The following is a 25,754-nucleotide window of genomic DNA, read 5'->3' as shown; positions in this document are numbered from 1 at the left end:
GAGGGGGTGTAGGGACTGGAGGGGGTGACAGAGATAGGGAGGGGGTGTAGGGGCTGGAGGGAGTGACAAAGATAGGGAGGGGTGCAGGGGCTGGAGGGGGTGACAGAGATAGGGAGGGGGTGTAGGGGCTGGAGGGAGTGACAAAGATAGGGAGGGAGTGCAGGGGCTGGAGGGGGTGACAGAGATAGGGAGGGGGTGTAGGGGCTGGAGGGGGTGACAGAGAGAGGGAAGGGGTGTACGGGCTGGAGGGGGTGACAGAGAGAGAGGGAGGTGGTGTAGGGTCTGGAGTGGGTGACAGAGAGAGGGAGGGTCTGTAGGGGCTGGAGGGGGTAACAGAGATAGGGAGGGGGTGTAGGGGCTGGAGGGGGTGACAGAGAGAGGGAATGGGTGTAAAGGAGGGAGGGGGAGACAGAGAGAGAGGGAGGTGGTGTAGGGGCTGGAGTGGGTGACAGAGAACGGCAGGGAAGTAGGGGCTGGAGGGGGTGACAGTGATAGGGAGGGGTGTAGGGACTGGAGGTCGTGACAAGGATAGGGAGGGGGTGTAGGGGCTGGAGGAGGTGAAAGAGATAGGGAGGGGGTGTAGGGGAGTGGAGGGTGTGACAGAGGTAGGGAGGGGGTGTAGGGGCTGGAGGAGGTGACAGAGATAGGGAGGGGGTGTAGGGTCTGGAGGGACAGAGATAGCGAGGGGGTGTAGGGGCTGGAGGAGGTGACAGAAATTAGGAGGGAGTGTAGGGGCTGGAGGAGGTGACAGAGATAGGGAGGGGGTGTAGGGGCTGGAGGAGGTGACAGAGATAGGGAGGGGGTGTAGGGACTGGAGGAAGGGACAGAGAGAGGGAGGGGCTGTAGCGGTGACCGAGATAGGGACGGGGTGTAGGGGCTGGAGGAGGTGACAGAGATAGGGAGGGGGTGGCAGAGATAGGGAGGGGGTGTACGGGCTGGAGGGGGTGACAGAGATAGGGAGGGGGTGTAGGGGCTGGAGGGGGTGACAGAGAGAGTGAAGGGGTGTAGGGGCTGGAGGGGGTGATAGAGATAGGGAGGGGGTGTAGGGACTGGAGGAAGGGACAGAGATAGGGAGGGGGTGTAGGGGCTGGAGGAGGTGACAGAGATAGGGAGGGGGTGTCGGGGCTGGAGGAGGTGACAGAGATAGGGAGGGGGTGTAGGGACTGGAGGAAGCGACAGAGATAGGGAGGGACTGTAGGGGCTGGAGGGGGTGACCGAGATAGGGACGGGGTGTAGGAGCTGGAGGAGGTGACCGAGGTAGGGACGGGGTGTAGGAGCTGGAGGAGGTGACAGAGAGAGGGAGGGGGTGTAGGGGCTGGAGAAAGTGACAGAGATAAGGAGGGGGTGTAGGGGCTGGAAGAGGTGACAGAGACAGGGAGGGGTGCAGAGGCTGGAGGGGTTGACAGAGATAGGGAGGGGGTGTAGGGGCTGGAGAAAGTGACAGAGATAGGGAGGGCTTGTCGGGGCTGGAGGAGGTGACAGAGACAGGGAGGGGTGCAGAGGCTGGAGGGGTTGACAGAGATAGGGAGGGGGTGTAGGGGCTGGAGGAGGTGACAGAGATAGGGAGGGGGTGTAGGAGCTGGAGGAGGTGACAGAGATAGGGAGGGGGTGTAGGGACTGGAGGAAGGGACAGAGATAGGGAGGGGGTGTAGGGGCTGGAGGAGGTGACAGAGATAGGGAGGGGGTGTAGGGGCTGGAGGGGGTGACAGAGATAGGGAGGGGGTGTAGGGTCTGGAGTGGGTGACAGAGAGAGGGAGGGTCTGTAGGGGCTGCAGGGGGTGACAGAGAGGGAGGGTCTGTAGTGGCTGCAGGGGGTAACAGAGATAGGGAGGGGGTGTAGGGGCTGGAGGGGGTGACAGAGAGAGGGAATGGGTGTAAAGGAGGGAGGGGGAGACAGAGAGAGAGGGAGGTGGTGTAGGGGCTGGAATGGGTGACAGAGAACGGCAGGGAAGTAGGGGCTGGAGGGGGTGACAGTGATAGGGAGGGGTGTAGGGACTGGAGGTCGTGACAAGGATAGGGAGGGGGTGTAGGGGCTGGAGGAGGTGAAAGAGATAGGGAGGGGGTGTAGGGGAGTGGAGGGTGTGACAGAGGTAGGGAGGGGGTGTAGGGGCTGGAGGAGGTGACAGAGATAGGGAGGGGGTGTAGGGTCTGGAGGGACAGAGATAGCGAGGGGGTGTAGGGGCTGGAGGAGGTGACAGAAATTAGGAGGGAGTGTAGGGGCTGGAGGAGGTGACAGAGATAGGGAGGGGGTGTAGGGGCTGGAGGAGGTGACAGAGATAGGGAGGGGGTGTAGGGACTGGAGGAAGGGACAGAGAGAGGGAGGGGCTGTAGCGGTGACCGAGATAGGGACGGGGTGTAGGGGCTGGAGGAGGTGACAGAGATAGGGAGGGGGTGGCAGAGATAGGGAGGGGGTGTACGGGCTGGAGGGGGTGACAGAGATAGGGAGGGGGTGTAGGGGCTGGAGGGGGTGACAGAGAGAGTGAAGGGGTGTAGGGGCTGGAGGGGGTGATAGAGATAGGGAGGGGGTGTAGGGACTGGAGGAAGGGACAGAGATAGGGAGGGGGTGTAGGGGCTGGAGGAGGTGACAGAGATAGGGAGGGGGTGTCGGGGCTGGAGGAGGTGACAGAGATAGGGAGGGGGTGTAGGGACTGGAGGAAGCGACAGAGATAGGGAGGGACTGTAGGGGCTGGAGGGGGTGACCGAGATAGGGACGGGGTGTAGGAGCTGGAGGAGGTGACCGAGGTAGGGACGGGGTGTAGGAGCTGGAGGAGGTGACAGAGAGAGGGAGGGGGTGTAGGGGCTGGAGAAAGTGACAGAGATAAGGAGGGGGTGTAGGGGCTGGAAGAGGTGACAGAGACAGGGAGGGGTGCAGAGGCTGGAGGGGTTGACAGGGATAGGGAGGGGGTGTAGGGGCTGGAGAAAGTGACAGAGATAGGGAGGGGGTGTAGGAGCTGGAGGAGGTGACAGAGATAGGGAGGGGGTGTAGGGACTGGAGGAAGGGACAGAGATAGGGAGGGGGTGTAGGGGCTGGAAGGGGTGACCGAGGTAGGGACGGGGTGTAGGAGCTGGAGGAGGTGACAGAGAGAGGGAGGGGGTATAGGGGCTGGAGGGGGTGACAGAGAGAGGGAAGGGGTGTAGGGGCTGGAGGAGGTGACAGAGATAGGGAGGGGGTGTAGGGTCTGGAGGAAGTGACAGAGATAAGGAGGGGGTGTAGGGACTGGAAGAGGTGACAGAGATAGGGAGGGGTTGTCGGGGCTGGAGGATGTGACAGAGACAGGGAGGGGTTGGAGGGAAAGGAGGAGGTGACAGAGATAAAGAGGGGGTGTAGAGGCTGGAGAAGGTGACAGAGATAGGGAGGGAGTGTAGTGGCTGTAGGAGGTGACAGAGATAGGGAGGGGTGTAGGGTCTGGAGGAGGTGACAGAGGTAGGGAGGGGGTGTAGGGGCTGGAGGAGGGGCCCATTGGCTGCTGAGGTGCCCAACTCACCACCATTTCAGCCAGCGGTGCTCAGCCTGGACAGTGAGGGACTGGAGGGGCTGACTCATTTAGGGACGGGGTTTAGGGGTTGGAGGGGAAGAGAGAGATAAGGAGGGGGCGTAGGGACTGGAGGGGGTGACAGAGATAGGGAGGGGGTGTAGGGGCTGGAGGGGGTGACAGAGATAGGGAGGGGGTGTAGGGGCTGGAGGGGGTGACAGAGATAGGGAGGGGGTGTAGGGGCTGGAGGGGGTGACAGAGATAGGGAGGGGGTGTAGGGTCTGGAGTGGGTGACAGAGAGAGGGAGGGTCTGTAGGGGCTGCAGGGGGTGACAGAGAGGGAGGGTCTGTAGTGGCTGCAGGGGGTGACAGAGATAGGGAGGGGGTGTAGGGGCTGGAGGGGGTGACAGAGAGAGGGAATGGGTGTAAAGGAGGGAGGGGGTGACAGAGAGAGAGGGAGGTGGTGTAGGGGCTGGAGGGGGTGACAGAGAACGGCAGGGAAGTAGGGGCTGGAGGGGGTGACAGTGTTAGGGAGGGGCGTAGGGACTGGAGGTTGTGACAAGGATAGGGAGGGGGTGTAGGGGCTGGAGGAGGTGAAAGAGATAGGGAGGGGGTGTTGGGGAGTGGAGGGGGTGACAGAGGTAGGGAGGGGGTGTAGGGGCTGGAGGAGGTGACAGAGAGAGAGGGAGGGGGTGTGGGGGCTGGAGGAGGTGACAGAGATAGGGAGGGGTTGTCGGGGCTGGAGGAGGTGACAGAGATAGGGAGGGGTGTAGGGGATGGAGAGGTTGACAGTGATAGTGAGGGGGTGTAGGGGCTGGAGGAGGTGACAGAGATAGGGAGGGGTTGTCGGGGCTGGAGGGTGTGACAGAGAAAGGGAGGGGTGTAGGGTCTGGAGGGGTTGACAGAGATAGGGAGGGGGCGTAGTGGCTGGAGGAGGTGACAGGGATAGGGAGGGGGTGGAGGGACTGGAGGAAGTGACAGAGATAGGGAGGGGTTGGAGGGACTGGAGGAAGTGACAGAGATAGGGAGGGGGTGTAGGAGTTGGAGGAGGTGACAGAGAGAGAGGGAGGTGGTGTGGGGGATGGAGAAGGTGACAGAGATGCGGAGGGGGTAGCGGCTGGAGGGTGTGACAGAGGAAGGGAGGGGTGTAGGTGCTGGAGGAGGTGACAGAGATAGGGAGGGGGTGTAGGGGCTGGAGGAGGTGACAGAGATAGGGAGGGGTTGTCGGGTCTGAAGGAAAGGACAGAGATAGGGAGGGGTTGTCGGGGCTGGAGGAGGTGACAGAGATAGGGAGGGACTGTAGCGGCTGGAGGGGGTGACCGAGATAGGGACGGGGTGTAGGGGCTGGAGGGGGTGACAGAGATAGGGAGAGGGTGTAGGGTCTGGAGGAAGGGACAGAGACAGCGAGGGGGTCTAGGGGCTTGAGGAGGTGACAGAGATTAGGAGGGAGTGTAGGGGCTGGAGGAGGTGACAGAGATAGGGAGGGGGTGTAGGAGCTGGAGGAGGTGACACAGGTAAGGAGGGGGTGTAGGGACTGGAGGAAGTGACAGAGATAGGGAGGGGGTGTAGGGGCTGGAGGAGGTGACAGAGATAGGGAGGGTCTGTAGGGGCTGGAGGGGTGACCGAGATAGGGACGGGGAGTAGGAGCTGGAGGGGGTGGCAGAGATATGGAGGGGGTGTAGGGGCTGGAGGGTGTGACAGAGAGAGGGAAGGGGTTTAGGGACTGGAGGGGGTGACAGAGATAGCGAGGGAGTGTAGGGGCTGGAGGGGGTGGCAGAGATAGGGAGGGGGTGTAGGATCTGGAGGGGGTGACAGAGAGAGGGAAGGGGAGTAGGGGCTGGAGTGGGTGACAGAGATAGGGAGGGGGTGTAGGGGCTTGAGGAGGTGACAGAGATAGGGAGGGGGTGTAGGGGCTGGAGGAGGTGACAGAGATTGGGAGGGAGTGTAGGGGCTGGAGGAGGTGACAGAGATAGGGAGTGGGTGTAGGGGCTGGTGGGGTGGCAAAGATAGGGAGGGGGTATAGGGTCTGGAGGAAGGGACAGAGATAGGAAGTGGGTGTAGGGACTGGAGGAAGTGACAGAGATAGGGAGGCGTTGTAGAGGCTGGAGCGGGGGGCAGAGACAGGGAGGGAGTGTAGGGGCTGGAGGGGGTGGCAGAGATAGGGAGGGGTTGTAGGGGCTGGTGGAGGTTACAGAGATAGGGAGGGACTGTAGGGGCTGGAGGGGGTGACCGAGATAGGGACGAACTGTCGGAGCTGGAGGAGGTGAAGAGAGAGGGAGGGGGTGTAGGGGCTGGAGGAGGTGACAGAGATAGGGAGGACTGTAGGGGCTGGAGGGGGTGACCGAGATAGGGACGAACTGTAGGAGCTGGAGGAGGTGACAGAGAGAGGGAGGGGGTGTAGGGACTGGAGGGGGTGACAGAGACAGGGAGGGGGTTTAGGGGCTGGAAGGGGTGGCAGAGATAGGGAGGGGGTGTAGGGGCTGGAGGGGGTGACAGAGAGAGGGATGGGTTGTAGGGGCTGGAGGGGATGACAGAGATAGGGAGGGGGTGTAGGAGCTGGAGGAGGTGACAGAGATAGGGAGGGGGTGTAGGGTCTGGAGGAATGGACAGAGATAGGGAGGGGCTGTTGGGACTGGAGGAAGTGACAGAGATAGGGAGGGGGTTTTGGGGCTGGAGGAGGTGACAGAGATAGGGAGGGGGTGTAGGGGCTGCAGGAGGTGACAGAGATTGGGAGGGAGTGTAGTGGCTGGAGGAGGTGACAGAGATAGGGAGGGGGTGTAGGGGCTGGAGGAAGGGACAGAGATAGGGAGGGGGTGTAGGGACTGGAGGAAGTGACAGAGATAGGGAGGGGGCTTAGGGTCTGGAGGAGGTGACAGAGAGAGGGAGGGGGTGTAGGGGCTGCAGGAGGTGACAGAGAGAGGGAGGGGGTGTAGGGGCTGGAGGGGGTGACAGAGATAGGGAGGGACTGTGGGGGCTGGAGGGGGTGACCGAGATAGGGACGAACTGTAGGAGCTGGAGGAGGTGACAGAGAGAGGGAGGGGGTGTAGGGGCTGGAGGGGATGACAGAGATAGGGAGGGGGTGTAGGAGCTGGAGGAGGTGACAGAGATAGGGAGGGGGTGTAGGGTCTGGAGGAAGGGACAGAGATAGGGAGGGGGTGTAGGGACTGGAGGAAGTGGCAGAGATAGGGAGGGGCTGTTGGGACTGGAGGAAGTGACAGAGATAGGGAGGGGGTTTTGGGGCTGGAGGAGGTGACAGAGATAGGGAGGGGGTGTAGGGACTGGAGGAAGTGACAGAGATAGGGAGGGGCTGTTGGGACTGGAGGAAGTGACAGAGATAGGGAGGGGGTTTAGGGGCTGGAGGGGGTGGCAGAGATAGGGAGGGGGTGTAGGGGCTGGAGGAAGGGACAGAGATAGGGAGGGGCTGTTGGGACTGGAGGAAGTGACAGAGATAGGGAGGGGGTTTTGGGGCTGGAGGAGGTGACAGAGATAGGGAGGGGGTGTAGGGGCTGCAGGAGGTGACAGAGATTGGGAGGGAGTGTAGTGGCTGGAGGAGGTGACAGAGATAGGGAGGGGGCTTAGGGTCTGGAGGAGGTGACAGAGATCGGGAGGGGGTGTAGGGGCTGCAGGAGGTGACAGAGAGAGGGAGGGGGTGTAGGGGCTGGAGGGGGTGACAGAGATAGGGAGGGACTGTGGGGGCTGGAGGGGGTGACCGAGATAGGGACGAACTGTAGGAGCTGGAGGAGGTGACAGAGAGAGGGAGGGGGTGTAGGGACTGCTGGGGGTGACAGAGATAGGGAGGGGGTTTAGGGGCTGGAGGGGGTGGCAGAGATAGGGAGGAGGTGTAGGGGCTGGAGGGTGTGACAGAGAGAGGGATGGGTTGTAGGGGCTGGAGGGGATGACAGAGATAGGGAGGGGGTGTAGGAGCTGGAGGAGGTGACAGAGATAGGGAGGGGGTGTAGGGTCTGGAGGAAGGGACAGAGATAGGGAGGGGGTGTAGGGACTGGAGGAAGTGACAGAGATAGGGAGGGGGTTTAGGGGCTGGAGGGGGTGGCAGAGATAGGGAGGGGGTGTAGGGTCTGGAGGAAAGGACAGAGAGAGGGAGGGGGTATAGGGGCTGGAGGGGGTGACAGAGAGAGGGAAGGGGTGTAGGGGCTGGAGGAGGTGACAGAGATAGGGAGGGGGTGTAGGGACTGGAGGAAGTGACAGAGATAGGGAGGGGGCTTAGGGGCTGGAGGAGGTGACAGAGATAGGGAGGGGGTGTAGGGGCTGGAGGAGGTGACAGAGATAGGGAGGGGGTGTAGGGGCTGCAGGAGGTGACAGAGATTGGGAGGGAGTGTAGTGGCTGGAGGAGGTGACAGAGATAGGGAGTGGGTATAGGAGCTGGAGGAGGTGACAGAGATAGGGAGGGGTTGTAGGGGCTGGAGGAAGGGACAGAGATAGGGAGGGGGTGTAGGGACTGGAGGAAGTGACAGAGATAGGGAGGGGGCTTAGGGGCTGGAGGAGGTGACAGAGATAGGGAGGGGGTGTAGGGCCTGCAGGAGGTGACAGAGAGTGGGAGGGGGTGTAGGAGCTGGAGGAGGTGACAGAGCGAGGGAGGGGGTGTAGGGGCTGGAGGAGGTGACAGAGATAGGGAGGGATTGTAGGGGCTGGAGGGGGTGACCGAGATAGGGACGGGGTTTCGGAGCTGGAGGAGGTGACAGAGAGAGGGAGGGGGTGTAGGGACTGGAGGGGGTGACAGAGGTAGGGAGGGTGTGTAGGGGCTGGAGTGGGTGGCAGAGATAGGGAGGAGGAGTAGGGGCTGGAGGGGGTGACAGAGATAGGAAGGGACTGTAGGGTCTGGAGGAAGGGACAGATATAGGGAGGGAGTGTTGGGACTGTAGGAAGTGACAGAGATAGGGAGGGGGTGTAGGGTCTGGAGGTGGTGACAGAGGTAGCGAGGGGGTGTCGAGGCTGGAGGAGGTGAAAGAGATAGGGAGGGGGTGTAGGAGCTGGAGAGGGTGACCGAGATAAGGAGGGGTTGTAGGTGCTGGAGGGGGTGACAGAGAGAGAGGGAGGTGGTGTAGGGGCTGGAGGAGGCGACAGAGATATGGAGGGGGTGTAGGGACTGGAGGGGCAGACAGAGCTAGGGAGTGTTGTAGGGCATGGAGGAGGTGACAGAGATATGGAAGGGATAAAGGGACTGGAGGGTGTGACAGAGATAGGGAGGGGGGTAGGGGCAGGAGGGTGTGACAGAGAGATAGGGAGGGGGTGTAGGGGCTGGCGGAGGTGACAGAGATAGGGAGGGGGTGTCGGGGCTGGAGGAGGTGACAGAGATAAGGGAGGGGGTGTAGGGGCCAGAGGGGGTGACAGAGATAGGGAAGGGGTGTAGGGGCCGGAGGAAGTGACAGAGATAAGGAGGGAGTGTAGGGGCTGGAGGGCTTAGCAGAGATAGGGTGGCGTGGTGGGGCTGGAGGAGGTGACAGAGATTGTGAGGGGGTGTCGGGGCTGGAGGAGGTGACAGAGATAGGGAGGGAGTGTAGGGGCTGGAGGAGGTATCAGAGATAGGGAGGGGGTGTAGGGGCTGGAGGGGGTGACAGAGAGAGGGAAGGGGTGTAGGGGCTGGAGGAAGTGACAGAGATAAGGAGGGAGTGTAGGGGCTGGAGGGCTTGACAGAGATAGGGAGGAGTGGTGGGGCTGGAGGAGGTGACAGAGATAGGTAGGGAGTGTAGGGGCTGGAGGGGGTGACAGAGATAGGTAGGGCATGTAGGGGCCAGAGGGGGTGACAGAGATAGTGAGGGGTGTAGAGTCTGGAGGAAGTGACAGAGATAGGGAAGGGGTGCAGGGGCTGGAGGAGGTGACAGAGATTGTGAGGGGGTGTCGGGGCTGGAGGAGGTGACAGAGATAGGGAGGGAGTGTAGGGGCTGGATGAGGTGAAAGAGATAGGGAGGGAGTGTTGGGGTTGGAGGAGGTGACAGAGATAGGGAGGGGTGTAGGGGCTGTAGGAGGTGACAGAGATAGGGAGGGGGTATAAGGGCTGGAGGAGGTGAAAGAGGGATAGGGAGGGAGTGTTGGGGTTGGAGGAGGTGACAGAGATAGGGAGGGTGTGTAGGGGCTGGAGTGGGTGGCAGAGATAGGGAGGGGGAGTAGGGGCTGGTGGGGGTGACAGAGATAGGGAGGGACTGTAGGGTCTGGAGGAAGGGACAGATATAGGGAGGGAGTGTAGGGACTGTAGGAAGTGACAGAGATAGGGAGGGGGTGTGGGGTCTGGAGGTGGTGACAGAGGTAGCGAGGGGGTGTCGAGGCTGGAGGAGGTGAAAGAGATAGGGAGGGGGTGTAGGGGCTGGAGGAGGTGACAGAGATAGGGAGGGGGTGTAGGGGCTGGAGGGGGTGGCAGATATATGGAGGGGGCGTAGTGGCTGGAGGTGGTGACAGAGATAGGGAGGGGGTGGAGGGACTGGAGGAAGTGACAGAGATAGGGAGGGGTTGGAGGGACTGGAGGAAGTGACAGAGATAGGGAGGGGGTGTAGGGGCTGGAGGTGGTGGCAGAGATAGGGAGGGGGTGTAGGGGCTGGAGGAGGTGACAGAGATAGGGAGGGGGTGTAGGGTCTGAAAGAAAGGACAGAGATAGGGAGGGGGTGTAGGGGCTGGACGAGGTGACAGAGATAGGGAGGGACTGTAGCGGCTGGAGGGGGTGACCGAGATAGGGACGGGGTGTAGGGGCTGGAGGGGGTGACAGAGATAGGGAGAGGGTGTAGGGTCTGGAGGAAAGGACAGAGATAGCGAGGGGGTCTAGGGGCTTGAGGAGGTGACAGAGATTAAGAGGGAGTGTAGGGGCTGGAGGAGGTGACAGAGATAGGGAGGGGGTGTAGGGGCTGGAGGAAGTGACAGAGATAGGGAGGGGGTGTAGGGGCTGGAGGAGGTGACAGAGATAGGGAGGGGCTGTAGGGGCTGGAGGGGTGACCGAGATAGGGACGGGGTGTAGGAGCTGGAGGGGGTGGCAGAGATATGGAGGGGGTGTAGGGGCTGGAGGGGTGTGACAGAGAGAGGGAAGGGGTGTAGGGACTGGAGGGGGTGACAGAGAGAGGGAAGGGGCGTAGGGGCTGGAGTGGGTGACAGAGATAGGGAGGGGGTGTAGGGGCTTGAGGAGGTGACAGAGATAGGGAGGGGGTGTAGGGGCTGGAGGAGGTGACAGAGATAGGGAGTGGGTGTAGGAGCTGGAGGAGGTGACAGAGATAGGGAGGGGGTGTAGGGGCTGGAGGAAGGGACAGAGATAGGGAGGGGGCTTAGGGGCTGGAGGAGGTGACAGAGATAGGGAGGGGGTGTAGGGGCTGCAGGAGGTGACAGAGAGAGGGAGCGGGTGTAGCAGCTGGAGGAGATGACAGAGCGAGGGAGGGGGTGTAGGGGCTGGAGGGGGTGACAGAGAGAGGGAAGGCGTGTAGAGGCTGGAGGAGGTGACAGAAATAGAGAGGGGTTGTAGGGGCTTGAGGAGGTGACAGAGATAGGGAGGGATTTTAGGGGCTGGAGGGGGTGACCGAGATAGGGACGGGGTGTTGGAGCTGGAGGAGGTGACAGAGAGAGGGAGGGGGTGTAGGGACTGGAGGGGGTGACAGAGATAGGGAGGGTGTGTAGGGGCTGGAGGAAGGGGCAGATATAGGGAGGGAGTGTCGGGACTGTAGGAAGTGACAGAGATAGGGAGGGGGTGTAAGGGCTGGAGGAGGTGACAGAGATAGGGAGGGGGTGTAGGAGCTGGAGGAGGTGACAGAGATTGGGAGGGAGTGTAGTGGCTGGAGGAGGTGACAGAGATAGGGAAGGCGTGTAGGGGCTGGAGGAGGTGACAGAAATAGGGAGGGGGTGTAGGGGCTGGAGGAGGTGACAGAGATAGGGAGGGATTGTCGGGGCTGGAGGGGGTGACCGAGATAGGGCCGGGGTGTCGGAGCTGGAGGAGGTGACAGAGAGAGGGAGAGGGTGTAGGGACTGGAGTGGGTGGCAGAGATCGGGAGGGGGTGTAGGGGCTGGAGGGGGTGACAGAGATAGGGAAGGACTGTAGGGTCTGGAGGAAGGGACAGATATAGGGAGGGAGTGTAGGGACTGTAGGAAGTGACAGAGAGAGGGAGGGACTGTAGGGGCTGGAGGGGGTGACCGAGATAGGGACGGGGTGTAGTAGCTGGCGGAGGTGACAGAGATAGGGAGGGGGTGTAGGGGCTGGAGGGGGTGACAGAGATCGGGAGGGGGTGTAGGGTCTGGAGGAAGTGACAGAGATAAGGAGGGGGTGTAGGGCCTGGAGGACTTGACAGAGATAGGGAGGGGGTGTCGGGGCTCGTGGAGATGACAGAGATAGGGAGGGGGTGTAGGAGCTGGAGGAAGTGACAGAGATAGGGAGGGGGTGTCGGGGCTGGAGGAGGTGACAGAGATAGGGAGGGGTTGTAGGGCCTGGAGGAATTGACAGAGATAGGGAGGGGGTGTCGGGGCTGGAGGAGGTGACAGAGATAGGGAGTGGGTGTAGGAGCTGGAGGAAGGGACAGAGATAGGGAGGGGGTGTAGGGGCTGGAGGAGGTGACAGAGATAGGGAGTGGGTGTAGGAGCTGGAGGAATGGACAGAGATAGGGAGGGGGTGTCGGGACTGGAAGGGGTGACAGAGATAGGGAGGGGGTGTAGGGGCTGGAGTGGGTGACAGAGATAGGGAGGGTGTGTGACGGCTGGAGGGAGTGACAGAGATTTGGTGGGGTGTGGGGACTGGAGGTGCTGACAGAGTTAGGGAGGGAGTGTAGGTGTTGGAGGAGGAGACAGAAATATGGAGCGGGTGTAGGGACTGGATGGGGTGACAGAGATTTGGAGGGGTGTGGGGACTGGAGGCGCTGACAGCGTTGGGGACGGGGTGTAGGTGTTGGAGGAGGAGACAGAGATATAGAGTGGGTGTAGGGACTGGAGGGGGTGACAGAGATAGGGAGGGGGTGTAGGGGCTGGAGGGGGTGACAGAGATAGGGAGTGGGTGTAGGGACTGGAGGGGGTGACAGAGATAGGGAGGGGGTGTAGGGGCTGGAGGGGGTGACAGAGATAGGGAGGGGGTGTAGGGGCTGGAGGGGGTGACAGAGACAGTGAGGGTGTGTAGGGGCTGGAGGGGGTGACAGAGAGAGGGAAGGAGTGTAGGGGCTGGAGGGGGTGACAGAGGTAGGGAGGGTGTGTCGGGTCTGGAGGTGACAGAGGTAGGGAGGGGGTGTAGGGGCTGGAGGGGTTGACAGAGATCAGGACTGGGTGTCGGAGTTGGTGGGGGAGGCAGAGATAAGGATGTGCTTTCGGGGCTGGAGTGGGTGACAGAGTTAGGGAGGGGGTGTAGGGGTTGGTCGGGGAGACAGAGGTAGGGAGCGGGTGGAGGGGCTGGAGGGGCTAACAGAGTTAGTGAGCGGGTGTCGGGGTTGGTGGGGGAGACAGAGATAAGCGGGGGGTATAGGGACTTGAGGAGGTGACAGAGATAGGGATGGGTGTAGGGGTTCGAGGTATTTGGAGACTGCAGTCGATCCTCACCAGGAGTCAGCGTGGGTCCCTGAGTGTGGGGCTGGGTGTGGGGGTGGGGGTGTGTGTTTGTGGGGAGGAGTTGATTCAATCCTGCCAGCAGTTGTCTGAAGTGGGCTCGACTTTCCAGAGGAACACATTGTCAATGCGTAAATCATTCCATTTGCTGCAGAGCGTTTGAACAAAGTGAATTGTCAGCTCCGGTATTGCAGTGCGCCGTAGTGAAATCATGCACTGTCACAGCAATATGCAGCCCCTGTTCGGGTCACAGACAATGCTACCCTGTTTCAAACAAAACATTGTCACATGTTTAAAAACCTGCTGAAGAAACCCCATCCTTAAAGGACCCGGGGTGGATGTTTCTCAGCCCCTGAATGTTGTGGGCTATGGCGAGTCAGTGGGAAAATTTAATAGGATCAGAGAATGAGATTATAGATGGTGAGGAAGAGAAGTCCGGTGTACAAGTGAGGCTTAAACTGGGAGACAAGGATCTCCTGGTGTGCATCAAGTGTTTTAACACCTCATTGGTTCCTCATTTCACCGTGTCATGGAGAGAAAGTGGGCACCAGGAGAATCCAGTGTGAAAGTCTGAGTATCCCCCTGCCAGGTACAGGCCAGCCACTTGGTCCTGGGAGTCTCTCCATCTTGGGCAGTCATCACTTAATAGTCAGGGCACAGTCCATGAGCAGCAACTACCTCCATACCAGACACACACCAGCCTCACCCCATCGCCATGGCACACCTCTCACCCACTTATAAAACTGCTCCACTCCTCCACCCTGCCCTGTGGGGCCCACCAGCACCTTCCTCAGCAATGCTGCTGCCAGGGCACTTTGGGACAGGCACCCACCTCCTCCAACAGAACAGGGTCCGCCAGGGGCTCCTCACTCACTCACAGACTCACACACACTCACACACACACCCACTCACTCACACACACACACACACACTGACACACACACACTCACTCACTAACTCACACACTCACTCACTCACACACAGCATTCTCTGTCCTGCCTCTCAGCTCATTGTCACCTCTTTCCGAATCCTCGCATTCCCTCTCAGTGCCTCAATCATGGCCTTCCTTGTAGTCATGGGCACAGCCCGTTCCTGTCTTCAGCGGTGACGAGCCACCGGGTTCCTGTACGGCGTGGCACTACATCAATGCCACACCCTGCACTGTGTGCCAGAAGTGGGCATGGCAAACACATCACTTCAAGAAAATGTGAGGAAGGAGCAGGTGCAGTGATGCAATGGGAGGGTGTAGTGACGGTGAGGAAAGAGGCTTGTAAACCCTCGATATTAGCCACATTTGGGCTGATAAGTGGCAAGTAACATTTGCACCATGGAAATGCCAGGCAATGAATACCTACATCACGAGAGAATTGAACCACCCGCCCCTTGACATTCAATGGTGTTACCATCACTGAACCCACCACTATCAACGTCCCAGGGGGGTATCAGTGACCAGAAACTCAACTGCACCAGCCGTATCAACACAGTGCCTACAAGAGCAGGTCAGAGGCTAGGAATACTGAGGTGAGTGACTCCTCACAGCACTTCTACAAGGTACAAGTCAGGAGTGTGATGGAATACTCCCCTCGTGCCTGGATGGGTGCAGCCCCAACAATATTCAAGAAGATATCCAGGACAAAGCAGCCACTTGATTGGCACCACATCCACAAACATCCCACTCCCTCCACCACCGACGCTCAGTAGCAGCAGTGTTTACTATCTACAAGATGCACTGCAGAAACTCACCAAAGATCCTCAGGAAGCACCTTCCAAACCCACAACCATTACCATCCAGAAGGACAAGGGCAGCAGGTTCATGGGAACACCACCACCTTTGAGTTCGCCTTTAAGCGACTCACCATCCTGACTTGGAAATAAATTGTCGTTCCTTCAGTGTCGCTGGGTCAAAATCCTGGAATTCCCTCCCTAAGGGCATTGTGGATCAATGCATGGCAGGAGGACTGCAGCGGTTCAAGAAGGCAGCTCACCACCACCTTCTCAAGGGATGGGCAATAAATGCTGGGCACAGCCAGTGATGCCCACATCCCACAAAGGATTTTTTTGAAAAACCCAGCATGGAAATGGTGAACTGTGTGGAAAGTGAGTTCTCAAAGAGCCCTGATTATGTGAGGAACCCAAAGCTTTGCCAAAACCAACCACTCAGGGATCAGAAGGTGCAGATGACCAATGCCCATGGAGCATGCCCCGAGATGTTTGGGCAATGCCAGCCAGAATGAAGGCTCAGAGAGGACACTGGTATGCTGCGGGGTGCCCGGCCCCAGGTTGACTTTCAGTTTGCAAGCTGTCACTGTCAAATTTCCCCCCACCATGCGGACACAGAAAATTACACTGAAATGAGGCAAGGCTAGACAGTAATCAGACCACAGTACACACCAATAGGCCTCACCACTCATCAGCGTGATTCTCACCTCACCAGTCAAACAGCGAGGGAGAGTTCTGACTATTCTCTGCACACTGAGGATTACGTTTGCCCAGTCTCCTGCAGTTTCCAAAATAATTCGTCATTGTCCACGTCTATATATATCCCTCAACGTATCCCTACATCACCAGAGGTCATCTTCATTGCTGTTTACTGAGATCCTGCTGTGCACAATTTGCTGGCTGCCATAACAACAGTGACTGAAATTTACTGAAACCATTCGTGTTGATTTTGTGATTCATTTGGTTGTTTTGCTTTGAACCATGTAAACGCAACTCTTTCGTTTCGTTGCCATGGAATGAGGCCTCCCTCTAATTTATTGCTGGAAATTCTGTTGCTGTGTGAAACCCCTGATTTAAAAATCCTTCATTCTAGCCGCCTCACTGTTGGCAAGCTGTAGCTTCAATCCCCAGGGCCCCCACTCTGTGGAATACCCTCCCCAAATCTCGCTGCCCCTTGACCTCTCATCTTCTCAGTGGGTTGCGCTCGCAGCTGTGCATGAATGATGAGGCTCTGACATCAAAATCTCAACACAGGGCTTGTACACAAAATGCTGAAGTGTGGGAAATGTACCGGTCTGTTTAAGATGGCGTGTCTTAAATGGGGCCTTCGTCCAAGGCTCCATTGGCCTGGCACAGTCCTACCAGGATCCCGCAGTATATTGTTTCGAAAAGGAGTGGGGAGATCTACCCCAAATCCCAGCCTATAATTATTCCTCAGTCAAAATCATAAAAAAAAGCCCCAGGTTGTCCCCGTGCATTATCACTTTACGGCCTGTGGGGCCTTGCTGTGCTCGAATTAGTTCTCTCCCCCTGCCCCACCCCCAACACTCCACTATGCAACAGTCACTGTTCTTCAAAAAGGACATCATTGGCAGACAAGTGCGTTGAGAGATCCAGTTGTCATGGAAACAGTGAAGATAAATGCAAGTCTTCCTTCTGTTTGAGACATTCTTTAGAACTGTTCCACCAAACTTCTCAAGATGGCAGCGGAGTAGCAGGGCAGTGTGTGGGCTCCTCGTCAGGCCTCGGCTGCTCTGCCCACTTTTATTTTGCCTTCACTTCTTTCACTGGTTTGTTCTTCTTCGTTTAATCTCCTTACCCGATGTGGGGAGCGTGCTTGCGCAGCAGGGTGGAGATCGCGGCAACGTGGGGAGGGTGAGCCCAATATGGTGGCGAGAGAGCTCACCGTGTCGATGGTAGTCATCCTGTGAGGTGGTGAGAGCGGAAAAGGGCAATGCAGGGGGCAGCATCGAGCTCAAAGAAGGCGGTGGGGTGGTAGGTTGCGTCTCTATGAGGAGTGTGGGCTGTTTTCTGTTTGAGAGATAATGGGAACTGCAGATGCTGGAGAATCCAAGATAATAAAGTGTGAGGCTGGATGAACACAGCAGGCCAAGCAGCATCTCAGGAGCACAAAAGCTGACGTTTCGGGGCTAGACCCATCCCCCTCTCAGATGAAGGGCCCAAAACGTCAGCTTTTGTGCTCTTAAGATGCTGTTTGGCCTGCTGTGTTCATCCAGCTCCACACTTTGTTATCTTGTTTTCTGTTTGTCTTTGTTTTTCTACTTTTTAGTAAGAAGGACTGTAATACCTAACTTGCTAACTTTGTTTTATTTATTTTTCTGCTTTGTACCAAGGTTCTGTGCCTGGGTGTTTTGTCCCTAAGATGGGGCTGTAAATGGCAAGCCGCAAGCTTTTCATTGTACTCATGCAATCACATGTGACAATAAGGCTAATTCAATTCAATCTCTGTACATCTCCCTCCCCTCCCTCACATGGCTTTGTGAACACATGTTCCTGGGAAATGCATTAATGCTCTATTCAAACAGCTGGGGAGGCAGGATTGGATGATGCTGATCATGATGCAATAGTCCAATAATAACTGATCTTTTTGTATTTTCTACAAGGAACATTGGGAGTGCCGGGGATGGGGACGGGGTGGGCTTATGCGTGGTGTGAGTCAATAAGGTAAAGGAGGGCGAAACGATTGCTCGTCCCACTTCTCTGAGAGCCCCCCTTTCGCGATCGCCATGTCAGCTTGCGCTCCCATCTCTCTGAACCCTTACTGAAATGCTGGAGCTCCCAGCTGGTCAGAACCCTTCCTGCTCCAATTCCAATGGGAATTTGATAGAGGCTTCCTGTTGTGTTCAAAAACCATTGCCTTGAGGTGATCCCCACTGTCAGTATCCCACCCCCAGCCAAGTGTTTGTCTCACCAATTGTCTCAATCTCCTTGCTGTTTGTGTGTACAAATCCCATTCGTTATTCCTTTTAGACCTTTCCTGCACTATCATGTCCTGGATTGCCCATGGCATTTTGAATGGGAAAGTGCAGAAGCTATTTACATTTTAATGAATTCAGAGATAGTAGGAACTGCTGATGCTGGGGAATCTGAGATAACAAGGTGTAGAGCTGGATGAACACAGCAGGTCAGACAGCATCCAAGGAGCAGGAAAATCCACATTTCATCAGGATGCAAGAGAAACTCACACCTGCCCTTTATGAATGGTAGGCCTCAGAAATATTGCACAGACCCTTAATGTACTTGGGTTAAATTCCTCATTGCTTAATGTCTGTGTAAGGCCTGGATGTTTCCACCAGCAGAAGAGACTGGGAACCGAGAGCACAGCCTCAGAGTGAAGAGGCAACCCGTTAGATGAGGAGGAATTTCTTCAGCCAGAGCGTGATGAATCTGTGGAACCCGTTGTCCCAGAAAGCTGTGAAGGCCAAGTCATTGAGATTGACGTAGATAGGTTCTTGATTAGTATGGTGCTCAAAGCTTAGGGAGAGAGGCAGGAAAATGGGGCTAAGAAACATTAGCCATGCTCGAAAGGTGGAGCAGACTCGATGGGCTGAATGGCTTAATTCTGCCCCTATATCTTATGGTCTTATGCCTCAGGTTAATGCCTAGACCACCCTTGCCCCCCAACACATCTGGAATTTCATCTCTAAACTTCTTTGTACCTCTCTCTCCTTCTGCAAATTCTCTTCTTAAAGCCTCCCATTTTGACTGAAGTTTGTTTTAGATGCAAAAATATACTTTATTGATTAGAAATCTTTAGCTGTGTCGGCAGGTGCTAAAGCAGCTTGGGTCAATGCTTGCGCCTCGAGCCTACTGTTTCAGATGGTCACTGGCTCTGATACCTCAGTGTGTTTCTAAGTGTCACGTTTTGCCTGGCAGTCACTGCTGTGAACATTTCTGAAAGGTGTCACAGAAATACAAGTTGTTATTTTTGATGTTGGTTAAAGTTCAGTTAGATATGCACGTTTTTCAGTTGTGCAATCCTTTGCCAACCTTTCGGCAGCACCAGTCTGCTTTATCTGTCCCTCAGCTATTCTGAATAAAATGAATTACCCCTCGGGCAGGGGGCTGAGAGACCCTCTGGCATGAGTCAAAAGGTGATTGCTGGCTCTACTGAGGGTTGTAGGCAATTTCCCTCATCAACCTATTCTTGTACATCTTTGGAACACAGGGGACTTCTATCTCGGCCTCCCTAGTCCATAGATAGGGACGCTACCGCTGAGCCACCATAGCTCCTACAGCTGTGCTGAAATGCTTCCATTTGTTGCTGTTAATATAACATGTGGCGATTGAGGTGAATTGATTAATTGATCGAGCAAGTGGAAGGATCTTGTTGTGTACAGATAGCACAGGAGACCTCTTGTGGTGCAGTGGTAGCGACCCAAACTCTGAACCAGGTGGCCTGTGTTCAAGACCCAGCTGGCCCGGAGGCATGGAATAATGGTTCTAAGAAGGTGGATTGGATAATTTCTGCAGAGATGGTGACCTGATGTCTGAGCTGGCACAGCCTACGTTCAAGTATCACTTGCTCAACCGTGATATAATAACGTCTGTGAACAGGTCAATTGTAGAACTTTTTAAAAATAATGACCATTTAGAGTATTTCCCTGTCCTGTTCCATTTGATTGAATCCCCTCCCTCTCTACTATCACCCTCCCTGACACTCCCAACCTGTGGTACGATTTCACTGCTCCAGATGAGCTTTGCAGGGAAATTGGTGAATTGGAAACATGGGATAGAAAACATTTGAATGCATACGAAAGCAGTCTGCACTAAAGAGACATTGCCTGCGGCGGTGGCGGTGGGGGGGGGGGGGGGGGTGGTGAATATAAAGGGGGAACAGGTGCGACTCATGTGTAGATGGAGCTGTGAGACTGAGTCCTTCATAAACTCTATCCACAAAGAGAGATGCCTTGATCTCAATGTTTCTGGCTTGGATCTCATTCGACAGTTGTGTTTTATTCGTTCAAGGCATGACTCATTCTTTTCTCCACTGTTGCTATTCCTCTTACTTTGTCATTATATGTTTAAAAACGCAGGGACCCTTCCCATGGACTCGCCTTCCATCTGCTTCAGTCCAGGGGCAAATGTTTCTCAGGAGTTGATGCCAATATTGCATCTCTTCAAGTTAGCTTTCAGTATGTCCTACAGTCACTCCTGTTGTCTTCCCTTGATGCACCTGCCCCAGCTGAACTCTGAGAATGAAGGCTGCTTTGGGAGCATTGGATCTCGCTAGGTCACACAATTGCTTCAAGCTCAATTACACAGACCTGAGCGCACAGCCCCAGCTGCAGTGCTGAGGGAGCGGGCACTGTCGGAGGGTCAGTGCTGGGGGAGTGGGCGCTGTCGGAGGGTCAGTGCTGAGGGAGCGGGCACTGTCGGAGGGTCAGTGCTGAGGAAGGACCGCACTGTCGGATGGTCAGTGCTGAGGGAGCGGGCACTGTCCGAGGGTCAGTGCTGAGGGAGTGGGCACTGTCGGATGGTCAGTGCTGAGGGAGCGGGCACTGTCAGAGGGTCAGTGCTGAGGGAGTGGGCACTGTCGGATGGTCAGTGCTGAGGGAGCGCGCACTGTCAGAGGGTCAGTGTTGAGGGAGTGCCACACTGTCGGAAGGTCAGTGCTGAGGGAGCGCTGCACTGTCGGAGGGTCAGTGCTGAGGGAGCGCCACACTGTCGGAGGGTCAGTGCTGAGGGTGTGGGCGCTGTGGGAGGGTCGGTGCTGAGGGAGCGCCACACTGTATGAGGGTCAGTGCTGAGGGGGTGCCACACTGTCGGAAGGTCAGTGCTGAGGGAGCGCTGCACTGTCGGAGGGTCAGTGCTGAGGGAGCGCCACACTGTCGGAGGGTCAGTGCTGAGGGAGCGCCGCACTGTCTGAGGGTCAGTGCTGAGGGACCGCTGCGCTGTTGGAGGGTCAGTGCTGAGGGACCGCCGCGCTGTCGGAGGGTCAGAGCTGAGGAAGCGCCGCACTGTCTGAGGGTCCGTGCTGAGGGACCGCTGCGCTGTTGGAGGGTCAGTGCTGAGGGAGTGGCACACTGTCGGAGGGTCAGTGCTGAGGGAGTGACGCACTGTCGGAGGGTCAGTGCTGAGGGAGTGACGCACTGTCGGAGAGTCTGTGCTGGGGGAGCACTGCACTGTCTTAAAGTCATACAGACCGTTCGGTCCTACTCATCCATGCTGCTTTCTTAAATTAATGCAATCCCATTTGCCAGCATTCGCCCCATATCCCTCTGCACCCTTCCTATTTCAGAAGAAGGTAAACTATCGACTTATACATCCATGTTGAGGTGCTGTTTGTTGATGTTTGGCTGGGAGACAGTAGGATTAGTGATCTGTGCGAATGGGTCATGTCTCAGTCAGAGGTAAATGATTTGTACTGGAAACATGGTATAGTGGGACAGCTCCAGATGCAGAGGGATTTCCCAGAAGGCAAGTGGTTACTATCCTGAAATAGGAGTCACATTGGGATTTGGTATCCGAGGGGAGAGAGAGAATCTGTGAATTGCAGAGTCTTCTTATATGTTAAATATTAATGTGATCCTGCCAATGTGGATTTTAGATATTATATTCCAGCTTTAGGAGGGGAGGTGATAGCAAGCAATATTATCACTAGACAATTAATCCAGAGACCCTGATAATGTCCTCAGGACACAAGTTCAAATCCCACCACGGCAGATGGTGGAAATTGAATTCAATTAAAAGTCTGGAATTAAGAGTCTAATGATGGCCATGAATCCATTGTCAATTGTTGGAAAAACCCATCAAGTTCACTAAGGTCCTTTAGGGAAGGAAACTGCCATCCTCACCTGGTCTGGCCTCCATGTGACTCCAGACCCACAGCAATGTTTTTGCCTATCTCTGGGGAATTAAAGATGGGAATATAATGGCCTAGCCAGCATTGCCATCATCCCGTGAATGAATTTTTAAAAAAATATGCTCAGCGTCTCTTGATGAATAACTGCATTGTCCAGGGCTATACAGGAAATGGTAACATCTTGAAGAAAAATCTGACATTCCCAGCTGCCAGGTCCACATTGGTTGTTCTCTTTCGAAATGAGATTGTTATAGTAACACAGGAAACAAGCAGTTAATCTGTGAACAGGAATCTCCCACACACAACATCACAACAATGTTATGATTGAATGTTTCTACGATGGGAGATATAATTACTTCCTGGATTTGTTCATGAGATGTGGGCATTGATGGAATTGATTGCCCAGAGGGCAGTTGAGAGTTAATCACATTGCTGGGGGTCTAGGCTCACATCCAGGTATGGATGGCAGCTTCCTCCCCTACAGGTCATGAGGGAACCAGATCGGTTTTTACTGATAATACTTTCATGGTCACCATTAGGTTCGCTTTTAATTCTAGATATTTGTTGAATTACAAATTTCACCATCAGCTCCCATTGGGATTTGACCCGATGTTGCTAGCTCATTAGCATGGCACGGTGGCTCAGTGGTTAGCAGTGATACCTCACAGCACTAAGGACCCGGGTTCGATCCTAGCCTCAGGCGGCTGTCTGTGTGAAGTTTTCACGTTCTCCCCAAGCCTGCGAGGGTTTCCCCCGGGTGCTCCAGTTTCCTCCCACAGTCCAAAGATGTGCAGGTTAGGGTGGATTGGCCGTGCTAAAGTGCCCATAGTGTTCAGGGATGCGTAGGTTAGGTAAGTTTATAGGAGGATGGGTCTGGGTGGGATGCTCTGAGGGTTGGTGTGGATTTGTTGGGCCGAAGGGCCTGTTTCCACACTGTGGGGATTCTATGATCTTGGTATTCTGGATCAGTTAGTCAGTGACATTACTATCACACTACTCAGTCCCGAGTAAATTCAGGAGTGGGGATGGGGTTTAATGCAGGCTGTGAGTTGTGTTGGGTGAGAGGAGGGGGTTAAGAGAAGGGGTTGATGAACACAGTGAGTTTCCAGGGTGGATACTGTGGGGCATGTCGGGGTTAATAGATACACAGCAGTTTGGTGAGGACAGACTATGGTCTGTGTGGGGTTAATGGAGGCAGTGAGTGATTCCCAAGGCGACAGTGTAACTGGGGACTGTCAGGTGAGGTAATGAACAAAGCTCTGATGCTCCGTGTCTGCCTCTAGGAAAAATACCTGCAGGCACTGTGGAAACGAGGGCTGGAGCCTTTCTCTCTCTCTCTCTCCCTCTCTCTCGAGCTGTTTACACACTGCAGCTGGGAACCTGGGATCTTCTCTCCCCGAATGGGGCTGGCTGCTAGAGAGCTGGAGTGTTGTCAGCTGCTCCTAATCTTTTCCTATGGGAGAATTCACAACTCTCTGAGTGAAGAAATTCTTCCTCATCTCAGTCCTGAATGACTTACCTCTTAGACTGTGACGCCTCGTTCTGGAATTCCCCAACATTTCTTCCCACATCTAGCCTGTCCAGTCTCATCGGGATTTTATATGTTTCTATGGGATCCCACCTCATTGCTCTAAATTCCGGTGACTACAAGCCCAGTCGATCCAGTCTTTCTTCACTGGTTAGCCATGCCATCCTGGGAATTGTTCTGGGGAACCTTTGCTGAACTCCCTCAATAGCAAGAATTTCTTTCCTCAGACCAGGAGACCAAAACTGCACACAATATGGAGATATTGCAGGGAACTGAGGGTTGAGGTTGAAGCTTTGTCATGACCGAGTTGAATGGTGGAGCAGCCTTAATGGGTCGAATGGCCTTGCTTCCCTGCCCCCACCCCCGCTCCTTGTCCCTATATTCCATTCAGACACTCCCCTAAGTCACACCACTTGGATTATTTGGTCATTTAACATCATATCTCCTGGAGGGCCAATTATTGCTCACTGATGTGTCTCAGGATTTTTATCATGCATCATATCAATCTAAAGTTCTGTGGGAGAGTTGTCCTTGTGGTAGTGTCCTTGCCTCCAAGCCAGGGGACTCAGGTACAAGTCCCACCTGCTCCGGGAGGTGTGTCATGACATCTCTGAATGGGTTAGTGAGGACAATATCTGGAAATCTAAATTGCTGGTTCTGTCACGATTCCCAGCCAAGGCAGGGGAAGTAATTAACAACTACTGGCGTTTCAACCCTGCAGTTATCTGATCAGTGGTACTCAAACAATAATCATTTTCAAAACAAACACAAAAGCACTATCTGCTTATCAGGGAACATTCTCACATTCACTCTTCCTAATCTGCTCCCGGCAACACAAGAGGAGCTACATCCTGGCATGGACGTGTTAATTTAAAGTTTTCGAGAAGATTTGTAGCTCGGGTTGTGGGTGAGGGCGTAGACTTGCTCGCTGAGTTGGTAGGTTTGGGTACACTTATGGAGCTGCAACAAACCCAGGCGAATAAATAACGAGTGGGACAGAGCACCTATCCTTCACCAGAGGCACACTGACGGTGTTACCTGGCAGGGTGATGAAGCGTCTGAAATCAAACCCACCGGGTCAGTGAGCAAGTCTACAACCTCATGTGTTATCTGTTTCAGTTCCTGAGGAATGAAGCTTTCTGTGCAGCAGACTGAGTGTCTCACTGGCTGCACGGATCTCCTCAGAAAATATTGAGAACCGGAGGAGGCCACTCTGCCTCTCAAACCTATTCTGTCCATATCCAGTTGCATGCTGGCTGATCTGGATCTTGGCTCCATTGTCCTGCCTTGGTTTGATATCCCCTTAACCCCCCAACAACAATAACCCATCACTATTTCATTTCGGGGCTCTTTTTTCCTGAGATGGTGTCAGAGAATGGTGCTTGGTACATTTTTCACTGTGTTCCTGCATTTGAGTACTTATGGCAATAAAACCAAATTCTGACCGAATTCTAAAACCTAATTCTGATTTTATCAGTGATAATGGGAACTGCAGATGCTGGAGAATCCAAGACAACAAAATATGAGGCTGGATGAACACAGCAGGCCAAGCAGCATCCCAGGGGCTCTGATGAAGGGTCTAGGCCCGAAACGTCAGCTTTTGTGCTCCTGGGATGCTGCTTGGCCTGCTGTGTTCATCCAGCCTCACATTTTGTTGTCTTCTGATTTTATCAAATTGGTTCAATATTTTTGATGGCCTCAAGAGGCCCAGCTGCTTTTTGGGGTCAGAATTCCAGATGGAGTAGTGCTTCCTGACACCACAGAGTTTAAGCTCTGTCCCCCGTCCTGGACCCTGTCCCCACCAGCAGAGAAAATATCTCCCCCCCACCACCCCCGGACCCTATCAAATCCTGAAACTACATCCCCCTAATATTTTTACTTCCCCTCTCCTTTCTCAACTGTGACACCTGGAAACAGTTCATTTATCATGCACACTCACTACAGTAAAATGTAGGGTATGCAGTGTGGCTTGATCTTTGAGTAAAATAATAGTTTGGCACACCAATGAGGGCCGAAGGGCCTGTACTGTGCTGTACTGTTCTATGTTCTATGCAAAGAGACCAGAACATATCTGGAGTCAAGGAAGGAGAATGAAAGGCCTGAAAAGGTTGGCACAGACACTGATGAGATGTCAGGACTTGGTCTGTCCATGGAAAGGGATTGAGTGTTTTTTTACATAGGCAGACAAATACAGCATGTGTTCTGCATTAGAACAGCCACTGCACTTCCAAAGATCTCATTGGCTGAAAACGGCTTTAGGGCTTGACAGATATTTATCGAAGAGTGAGCCCTTTCCTCACGCCTCTGTGAGAATAATGACATCAGGTGTTACAACTGATCCTTGAAAGATGAGGTCCAACTCACATCCAGAGCGTCACTGCCCCCAACAGAGGGATAGAGATACAGAGAGTGAGTGAGCATGCTTGGAGCCAAATACATTGGCTGTAATTTGCTCCTACATTCAAAGTCTGGCCCTTTAACAGCTGAGGCTGAGCTCACAGATTTAAAGTCTGGCCCTTTTCAAAGGAAAAGGAAGATCTGCATTTTAGAAAGTGTTTGGAAAGCACTTGTTGAAGTACTCAGAGATGATGGGAATTGCAGATGCTGGAGAATCCAAGATAACAAAGTGTGAAGCTGGATGAACACAGCAGGCCAAGCAGCATCTCAGGAGCACAAAAGCTGACATTTCGGGCCTAGACCCT

General features: G+C 55.3%; 1 protein-coding gene across 3 annotated transcripts in view; it reads left to right on the top strand.

Moving 5' to 3' along the window:
- LOC125447595 (BTB/POZ domain-containing protein 8-like) overlaps nucleotides 1-25,754 on the top strand; it is a 71,619-nt gene that overhangs the window by 5,376 nt on the left and 40,489 nt on the right. The window contains exon 1 of one of the 3 annotated variants that reach the window (XM_048522136.2): nucleotides 16,401-16,488. The exons of 1 other annotated variant lie outside the window; for it this stretch is intronic. The gene's annotated coding sequence lies outside the window, so the exon portion shown is untranslated. Of the gene's footprint in view, nucleotides 1-16,400; nucleotides 16,489-25,754 lie in introns of those variants that run through there. One more of the 3 variants, XM_059639954.1, reaches the window with a different exon arrangement.

Source organism: Stegostoma tigrinum, chromosome 35, assembly GCF_030684315.1.
Source record: "Stegostoma tigrinum isolate sSteTig4 chromosome 35, sSteTig4.hap1, whole genome shotgun sequence".
In the NCBI taxonomy this organism is placed as follows: Eukaryota; Metazoa; Chordata; class Chondrichthyes; order Orectolobiformes; family Stegostomatidae; genus Stegostoma; species Stegostoma tigrinum.
This window is presented reverse-complemented; position numbering and strand designations above follow the sequence as displayed.